Here is an 11,938-nt window from a genome sequence, read left to right as displayed (position 1 = left end):
GAATCTGTCAGATCAAAGCAAAAGGATAAATATACAATATGTATATGACAATATGGCAAATCACTGTTATTCATTTTTCTTGTGTGATTGGGCAGTATTAGAAAATAGAGCATACTTAAAGTATACTAAATTTCAACAAGCACTAGGTTTCATATATACGACGATATGTCACACCACTATTATTAATTTTTCTTGTATGATTGTGTAGTATTAGAAAATAAAGCATACTTAAAGCATACTAAATTCGTTCAAATATTCAATTCCCTGAGCTTACAATAAGAAAATGCAATATATAACAATAAGTCGCTAAATTTATTTAATGATCTGCTTGACCAGATAAAAAAAAAATTAGTAGCAGTTCAAAGTACATCGAAACTTTTGCCTATCGAGTTCGAACGATTCTCTTTTCGAATCTAACTTCTCGAACTTTTCATTTTCCCGTAATATACAATTCCCCTGTCGAAGAGGAGTCTTCGTTGAAGAAAAAATATCAGACCTCGGCACATTCCATCAGAATCACTGTGGAAACCAAGATTTTCTTTGAAACGCGTATTCTCTTATTCGTTCGGGTGAAAACGCCAAAGGAAATAGGAAAGTTGTATCTTATGGCGAAGGAGGAAGGGAAAAAGGAGGGGAGGACATGAAGTAAGAATGGGAAGGGCAAAAATAAAGAAAGAAACTGCTTTTCAACGCGAGAGAGCGACAGGATAAAGAGAGGAATGGTGTAAGAGGGAAATGAAGAGAAGGAAAGGAAAAAGAACGACTAAGGGGGTAACTTTATCTGCGCTAGCAGAAGCGGCCCTCGAGTTCGATTTTGCGCTGCTCACTAAGTTACCTGATCTGCTCTCCATTGTCTTGTGATAACTTTGTGATACCTGGCTAAGGATTTCCTTAGATACGCCGTCTCCGGCTTGTTCCCTGAACGAGAAGAAAGACGAAGCATAGGGCTTAAGTCGTGAAACTTTCCCAACAAGCCAAACTCCCTCCACCCCGGTTGAGGGTGTTGCAAAAGTCGTATATTCGCGAAATGATCCCGTGCGCGGTACTTCCACGTGACTCTTGCTACTTCAACGAGGAAACAGCATTCCTTTTCGTTTATGTACTTTATGATATGGTCGCGTATTCGCAACTACGCAAGCACGTGTTCCAAAGGGTACAATATGATTATCGACCGAGTTTACACGAAATGTTATCTGGCAGGTATGTTTTCCAGCCAATCATCCAATCCGAGTACGAATATCGTTTTTCAGGAAACAATTTCATATCGTTAAATTAACAGATAAAATGAAGTCAAGTGGAACGTTCGGCATTGCATTGTTGTTATTGTCTTTTGATCTTTACGTTTTATTGTTCTGCGCGATTAATTATCATTATGGGAGGATAATGGAACGGAAACACCAGGATTTGCCAGTTGGATACCTCTGGATTTATATATAAATAAGCTTTACGGTAACACCTTGCTCATTTTAAATTAGTACAATGTTTGACTAAGACGGCAATTAATTTAAATTTATCTTTGTTCAGAAAATTGATTATTTGATCCGTTCGTGCTTCATTGCCCTTTATGCAGGAACAGTGATGACGAAGAATGAACAAAAGGAAAATTAACTCTCAAATATTCCCGATCACTTTTATGTTATTCAAAATGTATCGCTTTCGGGACACAACGCGATGCGTATTTATACGCGACGATATTAATCTTCCTTTAGTAAATCCTTTGTTTTCTGAAACGGGTTTACGTTTCGAGATCAAAGTGAAAGAAAATAAAAGCAAAGCAGATAATATTTGTCACATTTTACGAATCGCTATTCTGGCATTTCTTTTACGGCACCTATCAACGTAAAAGCTTATTGACAGTTCAGGCACCTTCTTTTTGCTTAATGAAACAAAAAATAGTTTAAGTACTTAAGTGGTAAATTATCAAAAGGAATTGGAAATCCTATCGTACCTAAAAATTAGTTACAATTATTTAATCATATCTTCATCGGCTACTATAATTTTTAAAAATTTTACTGTTAAAAATTTCGAATTCTTGTCTCTGTTCCTTTATTTTATTCTTTGACAATTTAACATCACATCAATAAGGTTATCTGTTCTGGTTGTAAAAAGATTAGATTTTATGGTAAAGATTAAGAATTTAAGAATGGTTTTATATGGTCTTGATAGATTAAGGTAATATTCGCCTTTGTAATTTTCATATGTAAATGATACTGTATATACCTACATTTATATACAAGGTGGTGAATCGTTAGGTATAGATCTGTGACAACAATTGTAATAAAAGAGTTCTTATCTTCTTTAATAAATATTCATGTGTGATTTTTGAGTATCCGCTTTTTAATCAAGACTATTGTTTCCACTTATCTATTTACGTCACTATGTACTCAAATTTTATTACTTCGTGACCTCATGTATTTACAGAATCATTTATACAGTTATAAAAATTTATTATTAAATATAAGTGTTCGTAAATATTTTCACAACGAAGAACAATTCAATTCTATAGTATAAATACGAAGCAAAATATCGATATTGCATCGTCTTGCGTCAAAAGCTGAATACGCTTTGAAATGAATACATCACTGAAGCCTTTTTTCTTTTTGCTTGTCGCCTTAACAGGCTACTTAGTTATGTCTTCGATGGCATAAGGACAATTAAGTAATATTGCATACTAAAGGAACTCTTACATTAATATAAATATATATCAAAATTTTGATAAAGTAATTGTGGTAGTTTTTCTAATAATTTAAAGTATTTTGGACTTTTATGTTATATTATATGTATGTATATTGATTTATATATGAATTTATATTTTCTATTAATCGATAACATTTTTCTCCAATGGCTTATTCCACTGTGAATAGGAAATATGTGCCAGAGATTCATATCATATACTACTGAATTATGACACGCTCATGCTAATTCTGTACCCTTCGTATACAAGTAAAAATTGGCCAATGATTTTTAATATTATCCTGAACACGTCTCATCATACCCCTACAATATTACATTATGTAATTTTTTTAATACTTTTAACGTATAATTTTGAGCTGTGTTACTTCCTATCGACAATTAAAACGCTACGTTGTAAATATTTAAACATGTGTATCAATAATATATTTCGTTAATAGATAATACATATTTTTCTCTAGAAAATTTCCGCGGTAGAGGAATAAAAATAAGTATATGTATATAATATTACATGTTATATTATTATATCATATATTATTAGATGACAGATTAGCACTGTGATGAAATTTTTGTCGTCCATTATTGATATTTCTTGTGTAAATAAGTATTATTAAAAAAATGAAGCATTTGTTCTGCAATACATCATTGTCTTTCCGATTGTTTTTAATATTGTGCTTAATGTTTAATAGCCTAGAAATTGACACATTTATAACCTGAACAACATGGAAAATTCGTTTTGTCATTAAAAATGTCTGAGGGACTTAAATATTCATATATCTTCTCATAAATAAAAAGACTTAAATAATACGATGTCCACGGACTAATATTATTGTCACACTATATATTTAGTATATAATACTGAACTTTTCCAAGCTTTTCTATTTGTTTAACTCTTTAGAAGAATTATTTTGTGTCTTATATCGATGCATTTTTATATACGCCTTGCTAGAGAAATAAATTATATGGATATATTATCTATTCGTGACAAATTCATAACGATAGATTTAATCTATTGTAATAACTTATTATAAATAATCGTGTTGAAATATATAATGAGCGCAGTATTCACATCGCACGCAAAAATTCGACACGGAGAAACATGAAACAGTTATGTCTGTTTGCGACTTTAAAATAATAGCTGAAGTAAAGATAAGCAGAAACAGCTGTCTTGATAAGCAACAAATATTATCACTATTTTACTTCGTATTTTGTATATGATTAGTGAATTAAAGAAAAGTTTTTAACAGTAACGATATTAAAATGCAGCATTACATAGTCGAAAGTTGTCAATCTCTTCCATTGTCTCTGGCAGTAACAGAAATATTGTTGTTTCATCTTTCTGATGCTATTGGTCAGCATTTGATAAATGATAAATATGTATCGTAATGCTGTATCCGAAGTTTATTATTTCGTGGAATAATAAATTGTAAAACAGTAAATCGTGACGCACCAGTCACGAGAAATTGTTTTTAATGTTGACATAGCCGCATAAAACATGTGTAATGGTTTTTCCATTTGTCTATATGTTCTGCGACATTGAATGATGATTGTGTATAAAAAGTAGAAGCGTGGGCACGTCAATATTGAATACATCAAGAATTAAACACAAGAGAACATGTATCAAACGATTAAAATATTTCTTTTATTTTTCTCTGTCATTTCAATACCACGTTGGTTTATAACACTCGCTGAGGCGGTGAGAATATTATCATTTATTTACCATTTCTGCTTATAAATTTATGTGAAGCGGTATTCCAATTTTTTACTTTACTTGTTGATTTTGGTCTTTTGAAGGATCCATCCAAGTGTGGTACCTTCTACAGCAGACGATGCAGATTCCCTCAGGTAGCAGCTATGTGCCCAGTAAGATCATAATGACATTATATTATTGATTGAATTTACTAATCTCATCATTATCCTTTATCTTTTAACCCTATTGGAATAAAGTTTATTCTTCTTTTTTTCTCACAGGGAGTTTGTAATGGTAAATAAATTTGAAGCTAAAGAGATAACAACAGTATTTAGAAAAGATCTTGATTTTAGCGATATTAAATACATAACTGAACTAAGTAAGAAATAAAATATCACATATATTTAACTGTCTTGAAATTGTATTACATAACTGCCAAGAGGTACTAAAGTTGCTTTTAGTGCTATTATTGTCATACGTAGTATATATAAAGTGGCGGTTACATATGCATATAAAGCAAAGAGACATGTCAGGAGACAAGAATATGAAGGAAATATTTGTCCAGCCTCTTATACATATTTCTCTTATTATCATGTCAGGATATTATGTAATGCTTGTGAAAGAACTGGTAAGAAATTCTTTTATTTCTTTATAAAATTCCCTCGCAATATTGCTCGATCATTTTCAAGGATTCACCGAGATGTTCTTATTTACCTGAGAAGTTTTGCGATGCTCCCGCCACAAAAGTCACGTGCAACGTATATCATTACTATAACTGATTAATGCAACGATAAACATGAACGCAATAATTATAATTTCCTTCGTATGCCTTAGTATCTGTGCAGGAGACAGAAAGGAAAATAAATCCGATTTTATAGATAGCAAATAACGACGAACTTTTGAAGAAGCTATTAATTGCATTAATCACTAGCATACTATTACGAACTGTAGAATTCTCTAAATGTCACAAAATAAACAAACATTAAGCATCTTAGAATTCTGCATTCTCTCTTTAAATACCGCCCGATTTTCTTCCATGGAACATTTCATCTCGTTCGTTATCTTTTCGTTGTCTAGAAGCTTGCAGTGGAGCAAAGGTGGAGATATCGCCGCGACATTCTACCATACCGCTAAAGAAAATCAGAACACGGAATAAGGAAGATTATAAGTTGCATCGGTACGCGTTCTAACATCTGGCTTTAGTTCTTGGCGTATTACTTCTGTTTTCTAGAAAATAGGAAGCGGATGTGGAAACGCGAGACGCCGGGAGAGCGCTCGGAAAGATTTTCATGAATATTCTTTAGGTTACATTAATGCGCTTTATAAATATGTATTAAACCCACGGATTTTACTATCTCCAACAAATTAAGCTTTCCAGCTGCCTTAACCCTTCTTCCTGTTCTTCCTAGCCGGGGCGTTACCAGTGGAAAGATGCAATTGGAATAGTAATTTCAACTGCGATCTGCATCGTGCCCCACCACTTTCCATCGCGCTATCTTCGTCATGGACATTTAATATTCTGTACGACGAAGTTATATTTTCTATTATGAGGAAAGCGAGGAATTACGATACACTGTGGCGAGTTCGGCTTGATTGAAGATCTTTGTTTCATCCGAATCCGTCGGCATTCTGGACATAATAAAAAAATATGGTCGAAGGTGTGACGAAATAAAATAAATACACTCGACATCAATCTTTTTATTTCGTAAGTTTCTGTATTTTGTCAACTGTAATATTCTTATCTCGAAAATATGGCCGAAGCAGATATTAAACCGGTGATTCCATCACAGTTTGTCAGTCGTTTCCGATAAAATTATTTGCAAAATATTAAATACATGCATGAAAATATCCATGAAAAACGTGTGATGTATGCGTAAAAGGTAGAATGTGTATTTCTGCATTACACCGGCTTCCGTGGAAAAACATGAAAAAAGAATGAGAGCGGTAACGATGCAAATTCACGTTACTCTGTATTTCACCGATGAAATATTAGAAACTCTCCTGATCTTTTGTCGTTCATGTTGATTTATTGTAGAAAAGATTTCTTTGCAAATAGGAGTTTGTAACTAAACCCTCGTTCTCGGTTTTTTTAAAGAGAAGAAATAAAGTAATAACAATCTACTGCGTTATTGCTTTAATTAATTTGTGAACGATGTATAAACAAATGAAATTGAGCAACAACAGTACGTACAATGATGGTATTGCAATAAGTATTATTATTTTGATACAATACATGGTAAATAGGTCGCTTTAAAATATGTAGAGTTTCATAAATTGACGTGTAAACAATAAACAGATGACGGTAAATAAATTCTTGGTTTTGCACTTGTGACAGGGAGTGTGTCGTTCGTTCATCGTCAATGACTGACAAAAATCCTCGATAAATAGAAGTGAGCGTTAAAAGCCGGTCAACAGTTTTTGCCGTTAGAAACAAAATTTACACACCGTGCATTTTATTCTGTTATTTAAATCCCAATAAATTTCACGACCTCCTTTCTTTCTCTTCGTTATTGTATTATATTAATGTTCATTAATGGCGTTAGACTCACGCGTGAATAAATTTCTGGAATCGCGTTCTATATTTCTCTTTGATAATGTAAAGCGCGTAACGGTTGAAAGTTTTACAACGGTGGAACGATTCTGTATAACGCACTTATATATAAATTTTGTAGGGAAAAAAATGAGTTGTTCGTTTTTACCACAAATCTGCGTGTTTATCTTCGAATTATTATCGCGATGAAATAAAGCGATACAGAGATTTTAATCGTGCGTATGTTTATTACTATCATTTTAATAAAGAAAAATTCCCTACGATTGCATTGATTTATTTTCCTTTATTAGCGTAATTGCAGGTATACATATTTTCAGTTATTGCGCGTATTCGTTGTATCGTGATTTATATTGCAGTATAAAACTTAATAAACAAAATTACACTCATGTATTTGTTGCAAAGGGACGTACAACGTTTTAATTGTATTATACAATATTCTTTTCAAGAATACGCACAACAATTTCAAACACATCCTAATAATTTCTTTATGTCGATCGTAAGTATTGCAAATGTTTCGAATCACTGCATTAAAGCAATATTGTATTTGAAAATTTAGTGCTTCAAAGCAACCAACTATCGCCATTTCGACATATTAGCCGTTGGCATCGATTGATATTAAAAGGTGATTCTGTTGGTTTAACCTAAATTTAATTCTTACAGAATCATTTTGCACATAATACCCATTCATTATTTACGCTATATTCTAATATATCCATTATAACATATTCGTATGGTAAACATTACAATACGTACACTGATGGTATTGCAATTGGTATTATTATTTTGATACGGTATACGGTAAATAGGTTGCCTTAAGATATTTAGAGTTTCATAAATTGACGTGTAAATAATAAGAATAGTCATAGAATGTGTCAATATCATATTAATTTCATCATTTTCTGAAATAGCTAAATTCACATTTTCCTATTTCAAAATAATTTTTATATAAAATTGCATAGAATTGTGAGATGGTACTTATTACAGAGCATCAAATCATTTTATTTTGAACTTAAAATATAATAAATGAATATATCACGAATACAAAATATTTCTTGACTAATTAAGATAAAATACGAAAGTATAACTAAATACTCCGATACTACAATATATTTTCTTCGACGTAGCTCGTTTATCAATATGCAGCACTATATCTAGATATTGTCACATGGTAAGAAGCACTTCCCTTAATTGCTGCCCCAAAATTGCCAGTTACATGTAAAGTCTGTGGATTTTGATATGAGTATGCGATACGATTAATTAATTTCCCGAGAATGTACAGCAAATGCGGCGTATAACCAAACACTAATTTCTCAGGATCAATCTTACTGTCTTCCTCTTTCAACATAAAACATATTCCCTGAATGTTTTATGATATTAGTAATTAAGAAATAATGAACAATCTAAAACATTAATAAACTCCATTATAAATTATAATAACACTTATTTACTAATTTAAGTTAAAAAATAAAAATAATAACTTATTTATTAACGAATAATAATAACACTTCATAAGTTCTTTTTTAAAAACGATTTTGTCTCCAACTATAAAATGGATGGAGTAACGTTGACGCAACGATCAATCCACGTATCGATAGTTAACAGCTCGCACCACGGCAATGCGAAAAGAAAAGTTGGAGAAAAAAGGTGCAGCTAAAGTTTCACGTCTAAATGCAATTAAGCCAATATAAAGTTGGTGGCTATGCCTTGAGAGAGGTGGAAGCGCGTGTCTTGGTTCGAAGTAACCCACAAGCGAGGAGGTGTGGGCCCGATACCGCGGGGACAACTTTATAGAAGCTCAAGTGGCATAATCGAGTAAAATAGCCGGTGCCTAAGAGCAAATTAACAACTTTTTATGCGTTTAGTTCCCTGTTGACCTGCCGTTTTGCTCAACGCTATGGAAGTTTCGTGAATTTAATCGTAGCTCATTATACGAGTGTGAAAACGACGTTCAAACTCAAACAGCGTGTACGTAAATGTGTTTATTTGACGACAAACCGATGTCAGTTCAGATGAAACGCTTTTTAAGCTTGTCTCATTGAAAAATAAACGATTTTAATCGCTTCCTTCCGCAGCTATTTTCCGAAAGAACTTCGCTAGTTCTCGCGATTACTTTCCTCGATTATTTTTCTGTTTTTCTAAATTCAATCGGTCACGCGATGATTTTCGAGAAACTTTATTGAATACGACATCGATTCGCTACTAGTTGGAATTTTATGAAGATTAAGTAGAAGGAAAATGAGCACATATTACGAGACGATCACGAAATTGCGATAAATCTTCGTTATAAACTTTTGGCTGAGTTCATCTCGCTAATGAAGGGTCATTATCCGGTGGATTCATCTGGTCAAATTAAATTTTCATAATTGAAGGTATATTAAGGGTCAGAAAAAGAGGCGGAAAAGGATTTTACTCGGTAAACAAATAAAATATTTAAGTGAATAATATGTGCTTTTATTTATACGGATCGTAGCAGTGCGTTATTATGCGAATGGTAATACACGCTAAAATGAGTATTCCAATTTTTTCTTGGCTTTTAAATATTACGTTCTTGTCGTTTTTGCATTATTACGAACTAACAATTAATTCAACATTTAACATCGTAGGATACTTCCTTGTTTATCTTAGTTTAACGTAGGAGAGTTAATAAGATACAGCTAATAGCGTATATAATATTGTTTTTTAAATGTAACTTCGATTAACAAATTCAACTTTGTCGGCAAATATATCTATATATATTTTCCTCGATCTATATACTGAATTTTAATTGTATATCGTTCTTTCATTCTATGCATAATGAATTTTTATCATTTTAAAGAGTTATTTGAAATTAAAAAAGTTACTGCAACTTCATTCTGAAGCTCGGAATAACAAGTGTTACGAACGATTTTACCTGTACGTTTATTAATTACGGAACTCATTATCCGGAAATAATTAATACAGAAAACTTAATTATGAAAAACACTGAGATGTAACTGCAGCGCGATTAAATTGCCTGTATTGATGTTAACAAAAGACAGGTACAAATGTTTTGTCAGCGTATGCGCTACCCTATTTTAAATCGTTCGATTTCACCCGCTCGATCTGAATATCCATTACCGAAAACGAATCCGTAACACGTCGTTCGATGAATAATACACCTCTATAAATGAGACTATAAACGACCACGGTGCTATTTAAATAACGGGGACTTAAATAATTTCCTTCTGATGCGAAATTCATATCTAACGAACCGTAAAATATCGCTCCATCTGCGATTCTTTCCGTGATAGTAATATTTACCATTTTTCTACCATTTCCTTGGCAAGTTTCCTTGTTGAAAATAAATTGCGATTGATCGTTCTAGTTATTTTATATCAAATTACCAGCGAAATCAATTACCAGCTGGTTCTGCTACGGTATAAAATAAAGTTGTTAGATTATCGAGAAATTGCTTTATTAATGCAGGTTACTTCTTTTCCAGTTGCATAATAATCGCAGCAAATTTAATATCTTGCTCACTTTCTCTCTGTGTGATAAAGATCAAATGCATGACAAGTTCCAGGTTCGCACCAAAGATTTTCATTATACCAAAGCGCCACTCTTAACACATTATTTAGTATAACACATAGTTATCGACACATTATTGGTCCAGTACTTGCCATTGGAAGATGGAAAAGAAACATCTTGATTGATCTTACTCTCCAGTTCTATCTGAATATAGTAGCTTAATGTTGAATTAAAAGATGGATACAAATCAAAAATAGATGTTTTATATCTATAATTTAAGTCGTAAGATTTTACAAACTTACTTGCCAGAATCAATATATATCCATTGGTAAAATGATTTTCCTCAGGAACCGAGTCAACGTTAAAGTATCTACTTCATGCTGTTCTAACTGTGATTTCAGAATGACCAAAGGGAGAAGAGAATTTACCAACAAAATATTATGATGCAATAAAAAGGACTTGTAGTACCAAAAAGCATTTTCCAAGAAAAGCAGCGTAAGGACACTAGAAAATGGATCACAACAATTTAAAAAAGAACAATTAAATAGAAAACACTAGTAATGCAAAAACTGTACAAAACTACAGAGTTGGAAAACTTAATCCAAATTTGGAAGAATCATTAAACGAAAGATATGGAGCGACGTAGAGATTCGTTTTAATTCGAGAGCAATCTTATTAAGACTGACAAGTACGCAGGTGAAATTTGCGGCCAGTGTTGGCAAGGGACGCGACCAAATCTAATTTATACAACGGTGTATAGGACCCGTTGGGCTCTCTCAATCTTTGGGTACGGTTTGCTAGATTACAAATCGTTCCGGTTGGCGATGCAGGCAGCCGGTGGTCCTCGCTAGACACGGACAACGTTAAGGTTTACGCTTGGCACAGAAACGCAGCGAACACCCGGAAGGAAGGCGGTCCGTGAGTCGCAAAATGGCGTCAGATGAATGCCCCCATTAATTAGCAGCTACCTTACCGTTCCTTCTCGTACCTCTATCATTCATTTGAGTTATTCTTGTTTCCTGCGACTTATCTTTTCCTTCGAGCCTCGAATCATGTCGTATTTCCCGGATGAAGAATCTGCAAAGCATCGCGGCTATCGCGTTCAGGAAACGTCTGCGTATAACATATAGTTCGCCAGAAGTTATTGTAAATTAAGATTTTAAGTTTCTTATGTTAATTTTATTACGAGTAGACACCTAGGACTCTGTTGGACAATAATTTACTAACGAGTAATTACAATAAATTGACAAGTGACAAATCGTATAGTTATAAACTTCTTTTGCATAGTTTTATAATTATATGTCGAATAGAAGAATCAGCTAAGTTGCAAAATTGTAAAAGTGACTCGAAAACTTTATTATTATGCAATAAAATTTATTAGGATTGACAACTGGTCAAATTTCACTAATAATATTAATTCAGCTATGCAAGAAGATCTAGATAATTAATACTTTTGTTGAAACAGGAAGGTTTGTTATATGAAACTGCCATCGGACAATATGTAGACATGTTGTAATCGC

General features: G+C 32.9%; 2 long non-coding RNA genes across 2 annotated transcripts; both read left to right on the top strand.

Moving 5' to 3' along the window:
- Positions 1 to 345: 345 nt before the first annotated feature.
- On the top strand, positions 346 to 2,326 carry LOC132904877 (uncharacterized). The gene is made up of 2 exons (XR_009657684.1): positions 346 to 1,200; positions 1,280 to 2,326. It is a non-coding gene; the product is annotated as an uncharacterized LOC132904877 (long non-coding RNA).
- Positions 2,327 to 4,246: 1,920 nt separating this feature from the next.
- Positions 4,247 to 6,059, top strand: LOC132904874 (uncharacterized). The gene is made up of 2 exons (XR_009657682.1): positions 4,247 to 4,554; positions 5,791 to 6,059. It is a non-coding gene; the product is annotated as an uncharacterized LOC132904874 (long non-coding RNA).
- The last annotated feature ends 5,879 nt before the right edge of the window (positions 6,060 to 11,938 follow it).

Source organism: Bombus pascuorum, chromosome 1 (assembly GCF_905332965.1).
Source record: "Bombus pascuorum chromosome 1, iyBomPasc1.1, whole genome shotgun sequence".
Taxonomy (NCBI): Eukaryota; Metazoa; Arthropoda; class Insecta; order Hymenoptera; family Apidae; genus Bombus; species Bombus pascuorum.
The sequence above is the reverse complement of the archived record's forward strand: the minus strand, read 5'-3'. Positions and strand labels throughout refer to the sequence as shown.